Source organism: Sylvia atricapilla, chromosome 15 (genome assembly GCF_009819655.1).
Source record: "Sylvia atricapilla isolate bSylAtr1 chromosome 15, bSylAtr1.pri, whole genome shotgun sequence".
Lineage (NCBI taxonomy): Eukaryota > Metazoa > Chordata > Aves > Passeriformes > Sylviidae > Sylvia > Sylvia atricapilla.
This window is the reverse complement of record NC_089154.1, coordinates 1,428,912-1,447,793: the sequence shown is the minus strand read 5'-3', so window position 1 is coordinate 1,447,793 and position 18,882 is coordinate 1,428,912. Positions and strand designations below refer to the sequence as shown.

General features: G+C 38.9%; 1 long non-coding RNA gene across 1 annotated transcript in view; it reads left to right on the top strand.

Moving 5' to 3' along the window:
- Positions 1–18,882, top strand: part of LOC136367873 (uncharacterized) — a 505,302-nt gene that overhangs the window by 449,612 nt on the left and 36,808 nt on the right. The gene's annotated exons all lie outside the window — the stretch shown is intronic.

Sequence of the window (18,882 nt, the reverse complement as noted above, 5' to 3'; positions counted from 1 at the left end):
AGGGACAAGATAAGGTCAGAAACATTCTGTGAGGATTTGGAAGAGATTATGGGATCATTTGCTTAGGTGAACTGACATATTAAGCGTCTTATATCAGGACTATTTATGCTGTGTTCTTTTTTTGCTTCAGAATCCAAATACAGATGCTGCTTCCAATTTGTAAAGTCTAGGCAGAAAGCTGCAGACTGTTTTTTACACAGAACCATCACACTGGAGCAGTCTCTAACCCATATTTCTCAATTTTCTGTTCCCAGCATGAAGCTCATTTCCTCCTCAGAATTTTGCATTAAATAGATTTGGACTGGAGGCCAAAGTTGTGAGAGCTGACGGCAGTTAAGTCGTGTTGTTGCACTTGTTAAAAATAGGTTGAAGGATACCTGTTCTCACAGCTCTCAGTTGTTATCTTCACATAACACTTTTCACAACGTGAAGGTGCTCACAGAATCAGGCAACACTTTATTTTTAATAAGTACAGAATCAAGAGATATCTTAATTTCTTCTTTAAAAGGATGAAAAATCTAAAAAGCACTAAAAAGCAATTTTATTCCCTTTTAAAAGTGTTTTCAAGGAGACTGTTAACAGCTGATTTATTTTATTCCTCCCACATTCGTCTGTTTGTCTTCATCATTTCAATCTGAGGAAAAGCTGTTCCACTGTTTTAACTTGTGGGCTGTTGGTTTTGTTTTTTTTAGACTGACTCACGTTGTCACATCCAGCTCCTCTGTAAATCACCCCATAAGGCTCTGCACCTTTCCTGAGTTTTATTTCTCTTACTGATATCTGTAAAGTCTGCAGCAGAACAACGATTCCACTCATTTCAACTGCTGTGCCATATGTCAGTGGGACGGTTCCAAAGTGCTTTTGAAGCTTGGCATTGTAGATAAATACTCTCACACGTTTATTCACAGCAGCAGCTGCCTCAAGGATCCGTGTTGTGTTGGGCACCTGGAGGGATCCAGCCTCAGACAGAAGTGCCAGTGACACACATGCATTTCCTACTCACTTGATGTGGAATTTGCTGTCTCTTCTACCACCCATCAGCAGGTGAGATCAGCAGTTTTAAAACATACATTTCCCAATGCCCTCTCACCTTCTATATGGGATTGCCTCCATGAGGGAGCATTTTTGGCCTTCCACTAAGTGAAAAAAAAAAAACCACCAAACCCAAAGCAGAATTCAGGAGAGTCTTTTTGCCTGGAAATGGAAGCAATTAAGTTGGATGGTGAAGCTCACAGCAGCCATTCAGTTATGAGAATATCTTCTCAGTGAAACACTGAAATCAATTTGAAGAAAGAATGTTTGATTTTTGTAGCTTTTACAAGTACAGTGGCATGGCTGTGAAGATCACCATACTTAAAATGCAGCTTTTATTGTGTTATTTCATTTGATTCAGGTCTGCTTTTAAAATCAATGTTGTCTACATGGCCTTTTATCCCAAATATCCCATATATCAATGACTTTACCACCTCTAAGCCTTAAAAAGCTCTTTTCTAACTGGGGTGGACAACAGTGTCAAGAATAAACAATTTAGATTCACTTCCTTGCTGTAATAGAAAAATTATGCTATATTCAGGTTGTATGACTTCTCTTTGTTTTCAGACCATGAAAAACAAGAAGTTTCTGCACTTACTGCAAGGTACTGTACTGTAAGGCTTTATAAATTCAGGCTTCGTTTTCTCATTCCTTACAGCATCATTTCTACCACTAGTTCCATTAATTGTAGTAAAAATTCTCGGGAGGATATCTATTGCTCTTTCTGCAGGACAGAGAAAATTTTTCATTAAGAAAGAACAGGAAGAAACAACCCCTTTCCCACCTGCCTTCAACACCTTTTTCTAATTAAAAGTACATTAGCTCCTTGAGAGCAACAGAAATAAAACCCCTTTCTGTATAAGTTGTATTTTTTACCTGCTCTTCTTAGAGAGAAAAAGATCCAACTTACAAATAAACTAGTTGGAGCCTTGGCAGTAGAAACAGGAATTTTCCCTTCTGCACTGTACTTACAAACATATACAAGTTCCCTTCACTTTTTGCTCTAGCCTGAGGCTTCCAGTATGTAGAAAGCTGCTGTCTAAAATGAAACTTATACATTTAATAAGAATTCAAGACTGTCTGAAGAGAATAGGCTCTTTTATTAACTACATAAGTCTGAAACTCAGTTAGGCACTGTTCAGAGTTCTGTAAATATAAGTCTGTATTTCACCATGGACATGTTCAGTGACTTAAAAGCAATATAAACAAGGTAATTCCTAAAGGAGTGTGGCATCCTTTTCTCAGTGCAGTCATATCCATCCCAGTTACTGGCTACTTTACTTTACTATACTTTATTTCTTATAGTGTTCTAGAGGAGGTTTTTGTGTTGTGTTTTTGTTTTTTACAAGGAAAATTTTGCAAAGAATAAGCAGCACGTGAATAGCAAAGACACTGCTCGTGTTTTTGTACAATATAAAAAATTCAATAACTATATGAACAATGTTGGTACAACAGAGTGTTTTGGTTAAGAATAGAGCAACATTTTTCTGTACCTAAAAAATCAAATTCAAAGAGACTGCAAAGGGAAAGAAATCCCTTTCCTGCCTACACAGCAGTGCTACAAAATCTCCAAAGCAGGTTATAATGCACATGTATATATCTTGTACAGCAGTCCTAGCTTCATTTAAAAAAAAGAAACAACACAAAAGAGGAACTCCTTAAGCCTAATCTTTCAGACAACTGTTGCTGTTTGCAAATACTTTTTAGGGGCAAAAGTTGAACTATTCTTATCTCTAAAAAACAAAGTTTTTCTAAGAAATTCAGAAACATGCATGTTTTTGTCTAGACACTGAACTGGCAATATTTCCTACAGAACAGATCTGAAAAAAAAAAAAAAAAAAAAAAAGGCAATTCCTTGACCCACAGCCAGACTGTGAGCATGGGGGATCAGCAGTGGCAGCAGCACACTGCAAAGATGAAGGTGCAGCCACTGGCAGCAGCTCTGTCCCAGGCTCTGGTCCTTCTGCAGCCTCCTTGGAGCTGATTCCTCCCTGCCCAGCCTCACTGTGGGACTGCACAGCCAGAACAGGACTGTAGCCCTGGTCCATGACTGAGATGTTTTGGTTTTCTGAAATTCTTTTCCCAGGGAATTTTCAGTAAACAAGAGAAGTGGTTTTTAACTGTATTCTGTTTACATTCTTTTTCCTAGGAGGGGCTTCTTCTCGATGTCCCTCTGGTCTGAGCAATGTGAGTGAAGAAGTTTGCCTTTGTGTCACCAATCAAACTGGTCTGTGTAGAGTAGTATATAAGGGAGACACATTCCAAAAATAAAGGAGTAATTTTCAGCCTTCTGAAGTCGGAATCTTGTGTTGTTGTGGTGTAAAACAGCATCACAGGACTCAGGGCAAGGCTGTGGCCGTCAGGACTAATGCTGGTTTAATCTGCACAGAACTAGGGCTAAATGCTAGAGCTGGCAAGGAGAGCAACTGAACTGGTTTGAACAGCCCCAGAATTATTTCCACAGATGCTAAAGGCAAAAAGGAGCCAATATGAGCTCTGTGCAGCAAACAGAAAGGGCATAAACAGGGACCACACAAGATGGAAAGCATTTGTGGCCATGAGATTTACAGTGTTGAAGAACAAGGAGTAAAAACTACAAGAGCAGACGTTTCCTACTGAACATGTGCAAATAACTGCAAAGCCCAGACTGCCCTAAAGAGTGATATCAAAGGATTCAATTAAAGATAGAAAGGATTTATTGGTTCCACAGTTTTACAACAGAGCTATCGAAGACAAAGTGTAAGGACTGAAATTGTAAAACATTTTAATGCTTCTGAAAACAGATAGTGAGGTTTTTTTTCCCGAGATAGTATTAAAGCATGTAACACTGAGCAGTCTATATTAATCCTCTGAGCTGCAAAGCAAGTTGGGCTTGGATGATTTGGGAGTGAATGACAGATATAGCTGTACTGCTGAAACGAAGTACAAAAGCAAAGGATTTCATCAAAATTATGTGAAAAGGCAACCAATGTCATTTAAGATGACATCAAAAACTTGCTTTAAAAACTGTTCCAAATTTTTTCAAATCTCCAGAGACAACCAAAAATAGAGACTGAAATTACTCATTATAAGGCTCTGGATCCGTAACCAAAATTAACTGGAGTGACTAAGCATACTTGTCTTGCCAGTAATGAAAAAAAAAAAAAGAGACATCTTTTATCCATAGTAATTTGACAGTAGTTGTTATTAACACAGAAATAAAGTGATCAATGCCCTCGCTCTCAAATACAGAACTTTTCATATTAACAGGTGACAAGGTGAGCAATCTTACTGGAGCTCAATTATAAACCAGTTCTGAAAGGGAATATTTCACACTGAGTAAGAACTACAAGGACAACACGAAGACTGCTGCAAAGTTACAGAGAGCACAAGTTCTCTTCAAGACTTCTACACAGTGGGCAGGGATTGATAAATCAATGGAGAACGTGTCAGCAAAAATTCAACATGCAGTCAGCTCTGCTATAGATTAGTGGAGAATTCAGAAAAGACTTATGGTCAAACCTGCAATTATTTAGTCCCAAGTGGTCTTACTGCAGGTTGCAGCCACAATGAGCAGTTTTCATCTGAATTTTCTTTATTCAAACACATAGGTCTCAGTCTTGCAGGTGATATCATGCTCTCACCATCTCAATCAGAGTCTCCAGAGCTTTCAGGAAAACAGCAGAATTAAACAGTGCTGAAAAATGCTGATTTTCATCAGGAGATTCCCCAGTCTAGCTTTCAGTTTAGGGGTGTTATTTTTAAACATTCAGAGATATTTATTCAGCCATCATTTCGTTATGGAAAGCAAAAAAACGATGTACAAAGGATTGCCACTTACTTGTAAGAATACACCCTGCTCATGGAATTTGACACTTCAGAACTTGCACACCTTTATGGAAATAACCTCCCAAGCTTGATTAGATCCAATACAACTCAAAAACCTGGTTCCAGGAGAACTTTAAATATACAAGAACCTTCTTCTTCGAGACAAAATAAATAAATAAATTTACATTACTATCTAAACCTTCAGTTTTAAATCTACAAGCCAGATACCAGAGCCACCTACTGTGAATGGGATTTGTGTGCTTTTACCAAGCCACTGGAATCTGGCACAACCTCATGCACCTGAAACACTTCATAGAAAGACTATAATCGGTGATCAAGAATCAAGAACAAAAGAGCCTATAGTATTTTAAATCTATGCCTTATTGCAGTTTTTACTGTAATCTTTACTTACATGAGAAAAGTAGTGTTTTTCAAATATTCCCATATAATATCAAGCAATTTTCCTGAGGACTGATTCAGAATTGCACACACTGAAGTGATTTATAATTTAATTCTCATGCACTTATCTAAATTGAATTTAATCTGACATCTTATTACCAAGTTCTATTACATTCTCCTAGAGCTCTTAGCAGTCTTTTCTAAAATTGACTAATTTATATAAATCTGTGACTTTACCATATATTGACACCCTGATTTCACCATTACTCTAGGCAGATAACATAATAATCTATCAGTCAGCATACAAAGCCTCAAATAACCCCAATAACAGACTTCTTTCTAGTCCTTCCCAGTCATGGCATTTGTTCTTTAAGTTTCCTACCAATTCATGGACATCCATGACTGCCCCAACTTTCTCCTTGCCTTAGTTGCTCCAGTTTTCCTTAACAACTCTGAGTGACTTGCTAATCCTTTCCAAGTGCCATCTCCTAAATCCTTCTGGTTTCCTTCCAATAAAAAATTAGAAAAAAATAGCTACATACATTCTTATAAAAATGTTGAACTTTGATAATCCTGGTGGGCCCTTCCAACTCAGGATATTCTATGACTCTATGAAATATTTTTCATGGGTAGCAACACATTTCCAACCACAAAAACTGCTACTTGAAGAACCTCAAAGTTCAGGCCCTGGAAAGTTTTACGATCAGGATTCTAGACAGGAGAACCTACACTCCAGCTAAATTTACTCACCCTAGAATAATTTTTGTACTATTACATTATATTCCTGAATAATTGCAATGCATTAACTGTCATTTTCTAATACCATCAAAATAAATGTTGTATCTGGATTTCATACCATTCAAAGACTAGGGCTCCTCAAAGTCAGTGGCAGCTGTGACATTTGGCACATTCAGAGATGACTGGTAAACAAGGACTGAAATTGCACTTATTTGCCTCCTCTGCTCTTCTCTTTTGAAAATACTCAAGGTCAGTGGAAACACTGGGGTTTTATTGCAAAGGAGACAGCTATCTGGAGAAATGTTCCCCTTGGAGATCTTAAAAGTTCATATTAAAGAAAATAACAATGAACATTATTTTAATATAAATTGAAAAATATATTTCAGTTCTGTTAAGTTAATCAGATTTAAATCTCCATGGGAAACTTGCAACACTGTTCTCAATTTAAACACTTACCAACTATTTACAGCTTCATTTTGCCAACTTTTCCCCAAATCACACTCCCCTGAATTTACACAACCTAGAATGCTATTCAATAACAGCTGAACAAAGCCTGTGAAGAAGAGGTTTAATATGCTGATGAGAAATAGTGCAGGAAAAAGCAGCAGCAGCTCCTGAAAAAAGTCCTCCTTTGTATTCAGATGAAAGATACCTTGGCAATGCATCTCTACTTTCTACACTTTAGATCAACATTGGCAGATCAATTTTCTTCTTAGGTTTACACATCTATGACCAGAAATGTTAATTAGCTTTTGGATTCTCTGGCCCCTCATTATCATCAAAGTGAGAAAAATATCAGGGAGGGGGATGGGCAGAATGATGCAAAAGCTACTTAAAAGATGAACCAAACTTCATGGTCTCTTATACTTGGTGCAGAACTGGTAAATTGAAACTGCTGTGAAACTGCTGTAACACAGACCATGCTCAAAACCTCTGTTACATGGAGAGCAGGGAAAGTGGAAGCATCAATCAACAATAGCAGAGTTTAATCTATTTTTCCTTTTGGACTCTGAGCCAAAGCATAAAAACATGAGATGTTGGAGTAAGTGCCCAGGCATTGATGGGCTCTTGGTGGGTGAGCTCTCAGCAAACAACACACAGAAACAGAGCCAGCCTACATTGAATTTTCTTACCAGGACCCAAAGAAAAGTTGATTCCAAAGGATGAGATTAGCATTTAGATACTATTTCAGTTCCTGGAATTAGCCAGCACAGAACTGAACTCTTGGTGCTGAAAGGATGCAGTGAATGAAGTGGGCACCTGCACCATCCAAACACACATCCACCACTCTGCTGGAACAATTCCTCCTCCTCCTCTTCACCTGCCTCTCCCACACTGCCAGTGCTCGATTTCCACTACAATACACAGACATTTATATAACAGCTGCATCAAGGGAAAGGGATATAGCAGGAATCATGAAGATGGATGAATACTAGGATCTGGCCCTTGAAGTGGACTTTGTGTTCAGAGGTGGCTGATTTTAACACAACCAGAATACACAAACAGACATTTATATGATTTACACAAAAAAAAAAAAAAAAAAAAAAAAAAAAAAAAAAAAAAAAGTGAACTTCAGTTGTATTTTCACTATGAATTTGTTGGGCTAAAACTTGTTTCCATAGTGAAACAAGACAAAAAGACAAAAATTTAGAAAAAAAAATTAAAATCTGGAACTGCTAGTTCTATTCCTGGGCAAACAAAACTGTATCTAAAGAAAACGTTGGATGTAAATAAGATAAAATGTTGCAAAATATCATAGATTTTTGTTTTCTTTTAAACTATATAGAGAAACACATTGCATTTCACTATAAGTGAAATCTAAGCAATTTTAGGACTAAAAAATATTTTCTTCTTCTTTTTTTTTCCCAAAAAATTAAACAATCTTTCACATTCAATGTCAATGGATTAGGCTTTCTAACATATAAAGCAAAATTAACTGTTCCAGCTCTCAGTAGTTTACACTCAGTTGGAAGTCATTTGATGGCTTTTTGAGCAGGATACTTCATGTGCATCCACTCAGCAATGAGTGCTCCATGGAGGTGCTCTGGAATTGCATTTTCACACCAGTTCTCCCAGTGAAAGGCTGAACTCCATCACCTGCTCCATCACTGGCTGTATTTGGTTATTATTCTCCCTTTCTTTGCAATACCTGCACATAGGATGAACTACCTTGCCATCCCCATGAGCAACTTCCTAACAAGTCAGTCAACAGATTACATTTCTGTCTCATTTTGAAAACTCTATGATAGCAAAGTATTTATAACTGCAACCCCAAAGTAACGACACTATTGCTCTGATCTCTGTTGATTACTTTTAATTTATATACAGGTTAGTCCTTTTTCACCTTCTGGTCTTGTTTAAGATTATAGCAACAAAGCAACCTTGACAAAATTGGAATCAACTGGTAATTAATATTCCATTTAATGGAGATGAAAGCTATAGCACTCTAGGAGGATACTGCACTTATTACATTAAGCTATATATAACTGCATCAAATGGAATATTTAAGCATTTTAAGTTGAGCATTTTATGCGTTAGTAATTCACTTAATTATTTTCTCCAGAGAACAAGCGGTGTAATATTATGCTGATGCATGGGGAGTTATCTGAATAAATCTTCAGGCATCAGGATAGGATCAGATACCCCAGAGCCTCAGTTAAATCAATAAAAGCAGGAGGAAGTAGTGGGAAGAATGCTGCTTCTGGCTTATTTCACAGTGCTGTCTGTACAGCAGGTACACCAATCATGCTGAAGAGACCTCGTTGCCTTAACTTAATGAAAATGTAACTCATACTTTCACACTTTCATAAAAGTAAAAAGCTACCTATATTACATCCTCATTTAAAATGTCTCTGCTAGACCTCCTGCTTCATGATAATCATGTTCTAATGAACTTGAGCTGTTTAGGTCACATTATATTTCTACACGGTCACGGCAGTCTCAGAAAACAAGTGAGAATGAATCAGGGAAAGACTGAAGAGGGCATAAATAAGAAACTTCACTTAACAATTCCCTGCAGAAAAATAAATTAATGTGTCGCTATTTTCCAGCGCATAACCTCACTAACTCAACTAAACCAGCCTCTGTCTAAAATATTTTCTGCACTGTAGTATATTTTTATAGCTCTGAATTTGATATGGGAAATATTACATCAGTAAACAATGACTGCAGAGAGAAATTGAGATGGGAAAGAGTCATAAAATGAGCAAGAAAGGCAAGGAGAAAGGGAACATTATGTTAGAGGTCTGAAAATGGGAAACAGGACTTCTGTTACTTTGTGTGTATGTGCTTTGTTTTATGCAGTATTTTCTTTTTATTGTATTGGCAAATAGTACCCATAGGTGGGGCAGGACAAATTGGAAATTAAAGAAATAGAATAAGAGACTGGCACAAAATTGGCAAAGAAAAAGGTCTGAATTTGATTTGTACCTGATCCTAGCTGTAGCTGCTGCTACAGGTGGGTGGCAGCCAGGGAATTCCATCTTCAGGCCTCAAGCTCCACCAGAGCTGTGGTGAAATCCAGATCACACTGTGAGTCAGAGGAGCATGAACATCAAACAGAATTCAAGCTACAGCACTGCCCTAATTCATATGCTGCTACCCACTTTCTTGGTGGACTGTTGACAGCTGAGACTAACTCAGAAGCAAAAACCAATTTGCAACTCCTGTTCTGCTCAGAAATTTCAACTGATTTGGCACTGGAGAAAAGTTGAAATCGAGCTGCTGTGGTGGTTGTCTGTTAGCAAGGGATTCCTCCTGTGTAAGTGGGATTCCTACCTAGCCACTCTGCCTTTTCAACTACTTTATGCTGTTGAAAAAAAGGATGTGGCTTTGGCCCATCTTGTCTAGAAACTAAGAACTAACAAAATATAACACACTTTTACATTCATTCATTAATATTACCCAAACAGCACAAACTGTTGGCTGCACTTGGCAAGATGAATATTTCTGAATACTTTGGGAAAAGCATCCAGCTGCTAGCTGGTGAATCACCATAACAAAATGCTCATTCCTCTAAGGAGTTATACATCAATGTAAGTAATGCATGGGTTTAAATTCCCAGTTATACAGCCCACTTGACTTGGTCATTTTGATGTCATTCCTGACTTGTACTAAGTAACAAGTGCTACATAATTGCCATAGCTCTCTTGAAGTGCTGGAAAGTTCCCTGCAATGAAAGAAAACCAGAAGAAATTTACTGCCTTCCTGCACAACCTCCCCCCCACTCTTGCCTGCAGTTATTGCAGTAACTGATTTAATTTTTGCTACTAATGAAGGTGTCAAGATCTCCTTGTCCATTTGCTACAGCTCTGCCTATCTTTCCCCTTTCTGTTTCCCATGAGTGCAGATTTTGGTCCTTGACTGTCAAGGATGTTTTTATTCTTTCTATAGGCATTATTCCACTATGAGTACATACTCAGTCATAATAGACCCAAGATTTCAGCCTCCCCCACAGCAGTGCTGGTGATGCTGTTATTGTGACACTGTCACAGCTCTTATCTCACCTGTATAATTTACAAATCCTTTTTTGCCTGAAGTGCCACTCATGGGTATAAACCAACCTAAACTGTTTACACTGCTCACAGCTCTCATAGACTGCTCAAAGACCACAGGTTTATTTTTAAAAAGTTTGGGGAAAAGGTTGTAGACATTCTCCCTTTACATTTCTCCCATCATGCTGAAGTACTACTTATACTGATATTTTCATCAGCAGTATTAATTTACACACCATCTCATCTCTTAGTAATTTCCAGAAAAATCAGCATAACAGGGTGATACTTGAAGTGTTATTTGAAGAGTTAGCCATGGAATTAAGAATTAAAATGCACTAGAGGGACAGGACTTCTTAAAGACAGACCTACCCCCAGCTCCTCAGAGTAGGATTTTGAAGGATTCAGAAATTGTAGGAGAGAGATGAACCATCTGTTCTGTCAGCTGGGGGAGGAAGGGGACTTAGGATACTGATCTAGAATAAACTTAGAGTACAATATTACATCTTTTCTGGATACTCCAAAAAAGGAGACAATCATAATTGTCTTTTTCTTTAATTCATTACTATGTATGGTAATACTTTTAGTTCAGCCTTGTGTCTTGGTCTGTAAATAGTAGATACAGAACATCCAAAATTAGAACCAGGTAATCCTAATGACTTCTCATGTTTAAAAATACAAAACCAGTGTCAGATCCCTGATTTTCTGAAAATTTCACAGCTAAACTGATATCTGAATTTTTCATTTTAGACCCACCTCTCTATTGTAAAGAGGGAAATTGAGAGGGTTTTGGCATTACTAATATTTTGATTTACTTTTAGCTGGTAAGTAGCATTACAAGAGTAACAAATGTGGGTAGAAAGACGAAACTTTATGTAAGATTTAGCTGCAAGTACATGTATTCCATGATATTAACAAAAAGCATCTACACAGCACAACCAACTGACTGATGAGGAGCAGGTAATGAAAATGTAACACGGATAACAAGAAGCTCCTGGTATTTTAGGAGTCAAAGAAGGAGGAAGTATTATCAAATTGTATCACAAATCCTATCAGAGTAAGTTTTCTGAGTATTTGTTTTCTCTCATAAAAGTTCATATTACTTGAAGTTTTACAAATAGTCAAGAGTATAAAAAAGAAAGCCAAGCTTCCCTAAATTAAATCAAAAGCTCTTGTCAATTCTAATTCAACCAAAATTTTGTCCTCAGTTTAAGACAAAGACATGAATCTCATGGTCAAAAGAAGGTCCACTACATCCCTTTTCTCCTAGTTTGGACCACCAGTAGCATGCAGGTTCTATATGAACAAGAGCTCCAACATTTAACATATTTAGAACACATTTAGAGACCCTGAAATTAATTCAATTCTTGATATCTAATTCAGTGAATTCTAGGGTGGACCAGCAGAAATATGCAGCATAGAAGCAACTTGATTTATCTCCTGTATCCAGAAACTGGATTCTCTGGTTCCAGAACAGCTAGTTTCAAAATATCCCCAGGAACAGCTGAAACTATAGCCCTTATGTGAAAAGGACAAAAGAAACAGTAAAATGCTTTTTCCTCAAAAGCCAAACAACTGAGCAGCTGCCATGTCTGTATGGAATCACAACCCAAACAATTCTCACCCAGTAAATTATTTGTAACTCTAGTAATTCACTGGCTTAATAACATTGAAGGATTATGCCCTAGAAGCCTATGGAAAGTCAGAGCCCACAGCACTGTTATCAGAAATCAAGTGCCTTCTTCTCCTCACATGTCAGGAAAGGATGACAGATAAGCTGCTTAGGTCACTCCTGGATCCCAGTGCTCTCCATCAGCTACATAACACCTGCCACTTCACAGGCAGGTGCCCTCTGCTGCCACCTTACCCTTCAACACAAAGTGCATCTGTAGCCCGAGAAAAGTTCTTTGCAAGGACCCACCTGAAAGGCCAAACGTGTCCATCCACCCTGAATCCAGCTCCCCCAGCTCTAACCCTGCCCAGCCCCATCTGCTCCCACCCCCAGGGCACGGCCGGCTACCTGCACTCCCATTCCATGCAAATGCTCTTCCGGCAAGCTACAGCACAGCCCGCAGCTTACTTCAGACACTTGGAACTGAAAAACACGAAATAAAGTAATGGTTAAGGGGTTACAGCCCCAGGGGTGGTGCCCAGCAGCGCCCCAAAGGCCGGCCACCCTGCAAGTCCCAGAGCAAACCCGCCCAGAACCATCGCCTGGTGGATTTGAGCCATCCCACACCTCTGCCCTGAGGCTAGGGACCACTCCTTCTGATACAGCCCATACATTTGATTTTCAAATGAGAAAGCTGAGCAGAAATGAGGAATGGCAAGCCAAACGTTCAGGAAATCCATAGGAACTGAACTGACTTCAATGAAGCCAGTTAATCTGGAGCTGAGAACCACTCTTAATCACTCTAATTTCCCTAAACATGCCGTTTTCCCAATCTCAATGGGACTGGAAGTGAGGTATTTTGACCCTAAAGCTGCCACCTTTCAGACAAACCGCGATTAATCAATCATCCTTTTCATCCAAACCTCCAAGACTGCCTTTTGCCCGTCTAATCTAATCTAATCTAATCATCATTTTCCCATCTTTGCAGAACAATCGCAGCCTCCAACCACCTCCTTCCTCGGGCGCTTTTGCCAGCCCGGGCCGGGAGCCCCGGCGGGGACAGTGACTGTCAGCCGCTGCTGTGGGGACACCCTCGGAACACACCAGGCTGGATTAAAAATATCCACCACAGGATGCTCCCAGTTTTTGCGCTGCTCAGCACCAACCATCACTGCCCCTGCATTTTTCTGGAAAGCATTGCTCATATTGTCACCGGCCAGTGGGTGTCTAGAAACAAGGAGTGGGCAGGCACAGCAGTGTTCCCGAATAGCAAGTGAACATGAGAGGAGAAGGCAGGCTCATAACAGGTCCATACAAAGAAACTTCAGTGTGGCTGAATCCAAGAATATCCATGTACGGGTTTGGAATCATATTTTTGTTACCAACAAATAGAAACGGGTTGCTTTTTTGGTATCAGTACAACTTCTAAAAAATGTTCACAGTTAAATGGCAATATGGGAAGAAGGTGATTGCAATTTTTAATAGTTTGTTATTAATACAATCTATCCTGAACATCTTTCTAGTATTTCTCCATGACAGTAAGAGAGGGGTTAATGAGCTACAAGTTTCTTTGCAATATAGAAATGCAGTTCTGGGAGTTTTGCCATTTTAAGTACAATCAAATTAGCAATATTATGTACTTTGTCTATCTTCTCCTGGCTGTGAATAGGAAGAGGTAAGAACAGCGCCCAAATTCTTTGAAAATCCTCACAGCAGTGCTACTTCACACCTGGTGCATGTTTTGTTCCCAGCCCAGCAATAGCATCACATTCCAGTTGAGGTTCTGTAGGTTCTACCCCATAACAAACAGTGATAATTCCTGCTCTGGTTCTAATACAGAATCTCTTGACATTACTAAGACCAGCAATGAGCCGATCTCTGTTTAGCTGCACAACTCAACACTCAGCCCCAGGCAAAAGCAGTTTATCCATTTGGGACAGTGCACACCTGGTGTTAGTTAATCCCCAGCTGACAAATTACAAAAGGGAGAATAACAAATACGTAGGTATCTAAAATAATGTGTTTTCAGCATGACTCACCTCATAAACCCCTGGAACCTAAATGGATTAGAAGTTTATAACAACAGTTTCACCAGGGTGTTGGCTTGCTACTGCGGCTGGCTTCCAAAATAAAGTTACAGATCCCAAGGCATATTTAGATTTCAATAACATGAACATACTAACTGCACTAACACTCTTCAGAAAAAATTCCAAGGCTGTGTCTGAGCAATATAAAGGCTGTTTCATTCACTTAGCACTAATATCTATCTTGTTTCATTATAAAGCACTTGAAGAAAGCCTTGTGCATACAAATAATGTGGATTTCTTTCGCTCCATGGTGCATAGCTCGCTTGCCATCTAGTGGGCACAGCACGTGAATTAAAGCACAGCTACTCTCGGCAAGAAATGAGCAAAGTGTGTGGGTATAACAGCTTTGAATGAAATATTTCAACTAGCAGCAGAAAATTATTAGCATAGCTAGCAGGAGTTCCTATGAGATCCCCTTAAATGGTAAATTTTGTCCAAGTCCTAGGCAACCTCATTAAAGAAACCTTTTAAAAACCACCTTTTTCCATACCATACGTTCTTTTTAGCCTCAAAACAATAAACCACAATAATGAAATGAGATTATATTTCATCTTATAATATTGCTAAGATAATTTGCAACACGAGATTATTCAGACACAGAACACATCCAAAGCTTTCATCTTCAAGAAAAAAACATCATCTCATTTTTAGATTGGAGAAAGAAGGGTTAACAAAAAGCATCTCCCACTTCCTCGATCCAACCCTCCAAAGTACAGTCAATTAATTACATGTTTAAATTAAGCATTTGATTAAGTGTCTTCCTTGACCACATAGCTCAGTGTCTTATTGACCTGTGAGTCCGAGTTACAGCTCATTTGCTTTGAAACCAGCCCAGGACAATGAACAGCAGGGAACAAAATGATTTTGTGCTTGCTTGCATCAATTTAAAAATGGAGTAAATCCTTTAAATGATCCAGAGCTGAATCAGACTGAAAGGGTCAGTAACTCTTCAAAGTTTTGTAAAATTCTTTCAAATGACACTTTGTGTAAGTTTTAGGGTGCTTTTGCATTGTCAATTTTAAGGGGATTAAAATACTTGAAAAATTCCTTATAAGAGTCAACAGAGGGCAAAAAATATCTATCAATCAGAAAAGCGAGCTTGTAGAGTCTCTCTAATTTCATGTTCAGAAATTATATTCTGACTCTGAATGTAGCTTGAAATCATCAACATGCTGTGTATTTTTTTCTTTAATCAAGTTAAACATCTGCTAATGACCACGGGGAATGAAATAGGCCACAGCTGGCTAGATCGTGCACATGTGATTACTGCTTCGCCACAATTTATGTAATTAGTTACAGTCCTACTAAGCTACTTAAAACACATGTTAAAGATCTAATGATGAGCTGATATTAATGGGTATTTACAGCATCCTTAAATCCTTTCCAAAGAATGTTTGAATATGTTTCTGACATGCAAACAGGATACATGCAGAAAATGTATCAAAATATTACTGCTTTTAAAGAAACAGATGTACGTATTCAAGGGAATATTTCTGAACACGTTTTGAAAAGATGTATCAACAATCCCCTTTCCTCATTACAATCTCAGTTATACAGGGCTGCCAACGCATGGGGAAATTTTTATTGTGGCTATTCATGTTCCAAAGCTTGAACCCTACAAGGGAGAACTGGCCTTCTGGAGGGAATAAACATAAACACTTATTTTAAGTGAGTGCCTAAAGAGTACTTTTGCTAAATGTATGTGATTCTGCCTTTGGCCAGTGTGGAATGAGCTGCTGGATTGGGGCCCAGAGAGGCCCTTCCCAGCAGTACCTGCAGAAATCCAGGTTCAGAAGCTGGCAGCCCCAGCCCCAAGCCAGCCCATGCCTGACTGCTCCTGCTCAGGACCTGCCTGCCAGGGACAGGAGCACCTTAACCACTGCGAGGCTGAGACCAGGGCACGCTGAAATCCAAGCATCACTTATAAACAGCCAGTATCAAGGGTAAATAAAGTATTCCCTGCTGGAATTACGCATGATTACAGTCCTTCAAACATTTCAGTTTAACAGCAGGGAAGTGTAAAGAGAGGCAGAATGGCAGGCAATGAGGAAGGGGTTTTGTTTTCTCAATAGGCAGAATTCCAGTCAGAGCTCTCCTTAGCAGCCAGAGGATGCCTGATGAGCACGGGCAGCTCAGGAAGGGTGATGACCAACACAAAATCTTAAATCTCCTATAACACTGTGGAGGATTTTTTTTACTTGTCAAGTTACAGGCTCTTTCAAATAAAACTTTCAGTTCTGCTCCTTAGCTTGTCCTTCAAAATTAAACTGGATGAAGCCCTGACCAACCTAATGCTGAATTTGGCCCTACTCTGGTGGGGACTGGACCAGCTAAGCAACTAACCTGGCAAGTTCCCTGACCTATTCCTGAGGTGCAGTTATTGCTTGAGACGACGTACAAAGACAGTAGTTATATCACAGGATGGGTTCACCACCAAAGAATATTTCCTTCTTCATATCTTCTGGCCAACAAATCCATATCTGTTAAAAGTAAGCATCAAAGAAAGGTAATCAGATTAATTTTAATTCCAGTCAGTTCAGAGAGCAGACTGGTGATCAGAACTAGACTCCTGCTCTGAACTCCTCTCCAGAGCAAAGTTAGCAAGTGCTCTTCAGAATCCCTAAGAAACAATACCAAAATGCATAACCTGAGAACTCAAACACCCAAACTTCAGTGTAATTGATGAATATGATAAAGCAGAAATGTCTACATAAAACAATACATCTCACAGTAGTGTGTTTATTACAAATGCCTACAGGAGTATGTAGGCAATGAAGCACGAAGCAGTATTCATTAAGTTTCAGCTTTGCAAGCTATTAAGCATTCTGTCCTGATCACACCAAGCACTTTGGTTTGTTACTAGAGGACTACTGCACTCGTGTTTAAATGTAAGAGCATCCTTAAGCAACTTGCAAAAATGAAACCTCATTCAAGCATTCCAAATTCCTGTTGTTTGCACACATCAGGATTGACTCCAGCTAAGTCAGTAACGTTACACTAATCCTTACACAATGTAAGATAAAAATCCTCTATTAAGACAACAAAGCCTTTGCTTTTGTATTACAAGCTCAAGCAGAATTTTTTTCTGAGTGAATTTGAAAATTTATGATTTATAGCAAAGGGCTGGATACTCAAAGAACTGGATTTGGCTATCAAGTTTCCAGTTTTGTACTCAAAGAGTGAAGTTAAAATCTGAACTAGGTACGGCTATTTTTATTTTAATCTGGAGATAGATTAAATAATAGATGTAATCATTACCCCAAATTAAGGATTCTGGTAGCTTCACTTGCCACTTAGATATTCCTTAAAGAACGCTTTTTCCAGGTTCCTTTTTCTTTTCTCCATAGCTTTACAATTGGTATAATACCGCATTATTTATTTCCATCTTTAGTTTCCTTTTTTTAAAAATAACCAACAGTACTAAGAACACACAAAAAAGATTACCTAAAAACTCTAGAAAAACGTATTCACAGAAAGACTACAGAAACAAATACCAAAGGTCATACCAAAGACCGAAGGTCATATGCAAAAGTAGGAAATTCAGTAGAACTTTAAAATATTTACATCTGTTTACAAAGTAAAAAGGAAGACCTGTACAAATGTATATTTTGAAATGTTGAGCATTCCCACAACATGTTAAATATCACAACTTAAACACTTCTACCTCCATAAATTACCCATATTGTTTCTGTCTGATATGCATACTCCATTTACACTCACATTGTAATTTACTATGACTGAACTTAGCACGCCAACTGGAAAGAAACACCCTGAATCCTGGGTGCTCCACAGCGATCAAAGGAAAGAGAAATGCTATGCCACTAACAGGAATAAAACACTCCCTGCTGCACACTACACTTCCAGCTCCTTTAGCAGGAAACAGGGAAGGAGAAGTCCTTTTCTGCATCTTCCTTTGGGTACCTGCTCCCTCAACTTTGAACCCCAGTCTGTTAGGGAGTTACGTCCTTTTCAGGCACCCAGTCTGTTTTCAGAGTTAAAACAAACTCTGCAGACAAGAGACTTGAGAATAAACAGTGTGACTTGGGAATAAACAGTGTGACTCTTCCTACCATGCTCAGGCAAGCTGCTACATCACATTTGAGAGGACTGTTTGTATGAACAAACACTGCTTAGAGGGAACATCGGTTGTACACTTGGGCCCAAAACAATCCATTGTGGCCATAGGATAACATTATTAATTAAACGGAAAAGCAATTAATGCCATACATACCAGAAGTCTGTAAAGACCTCACCTGAGAGTATGAAGCCTCCTAAAACCCCCTTTCTGCCCTGCATTTCTGCTGCATTCAAGACAACGCCGTAACTGCCCACTTTTTCCCCAGATGCTAAATGTAATTGTAATTCTAAAGGCTCCTCCACATGCTCAAAAACTCTTTTGCAGCTCTTGAAAGCCTGTGACAACGTCCTCCCTCACCCAAACCCAGTATCTAGGATTCTGACCCAAGACCAGTTTTTATTCCTGGGATAATGTGGGGGAAACAGCGGCCAAGGGAAGGACGGGCGGTGTGTGAGAGGCCGATCGCCCTCACACGCTCAGTGCCCAGCACCACATCCGAGCTTTACAGACCCATGGGTATGGAATTCCCACAAAGCCCTTCAGGACCGTGCCAATGTTAGTTTATCAGAAAGATAATCCAACCGGCATTCTTTAATCTCACAATGAATTATGGTCCAATTTATGGTCCAGAAAAATTTA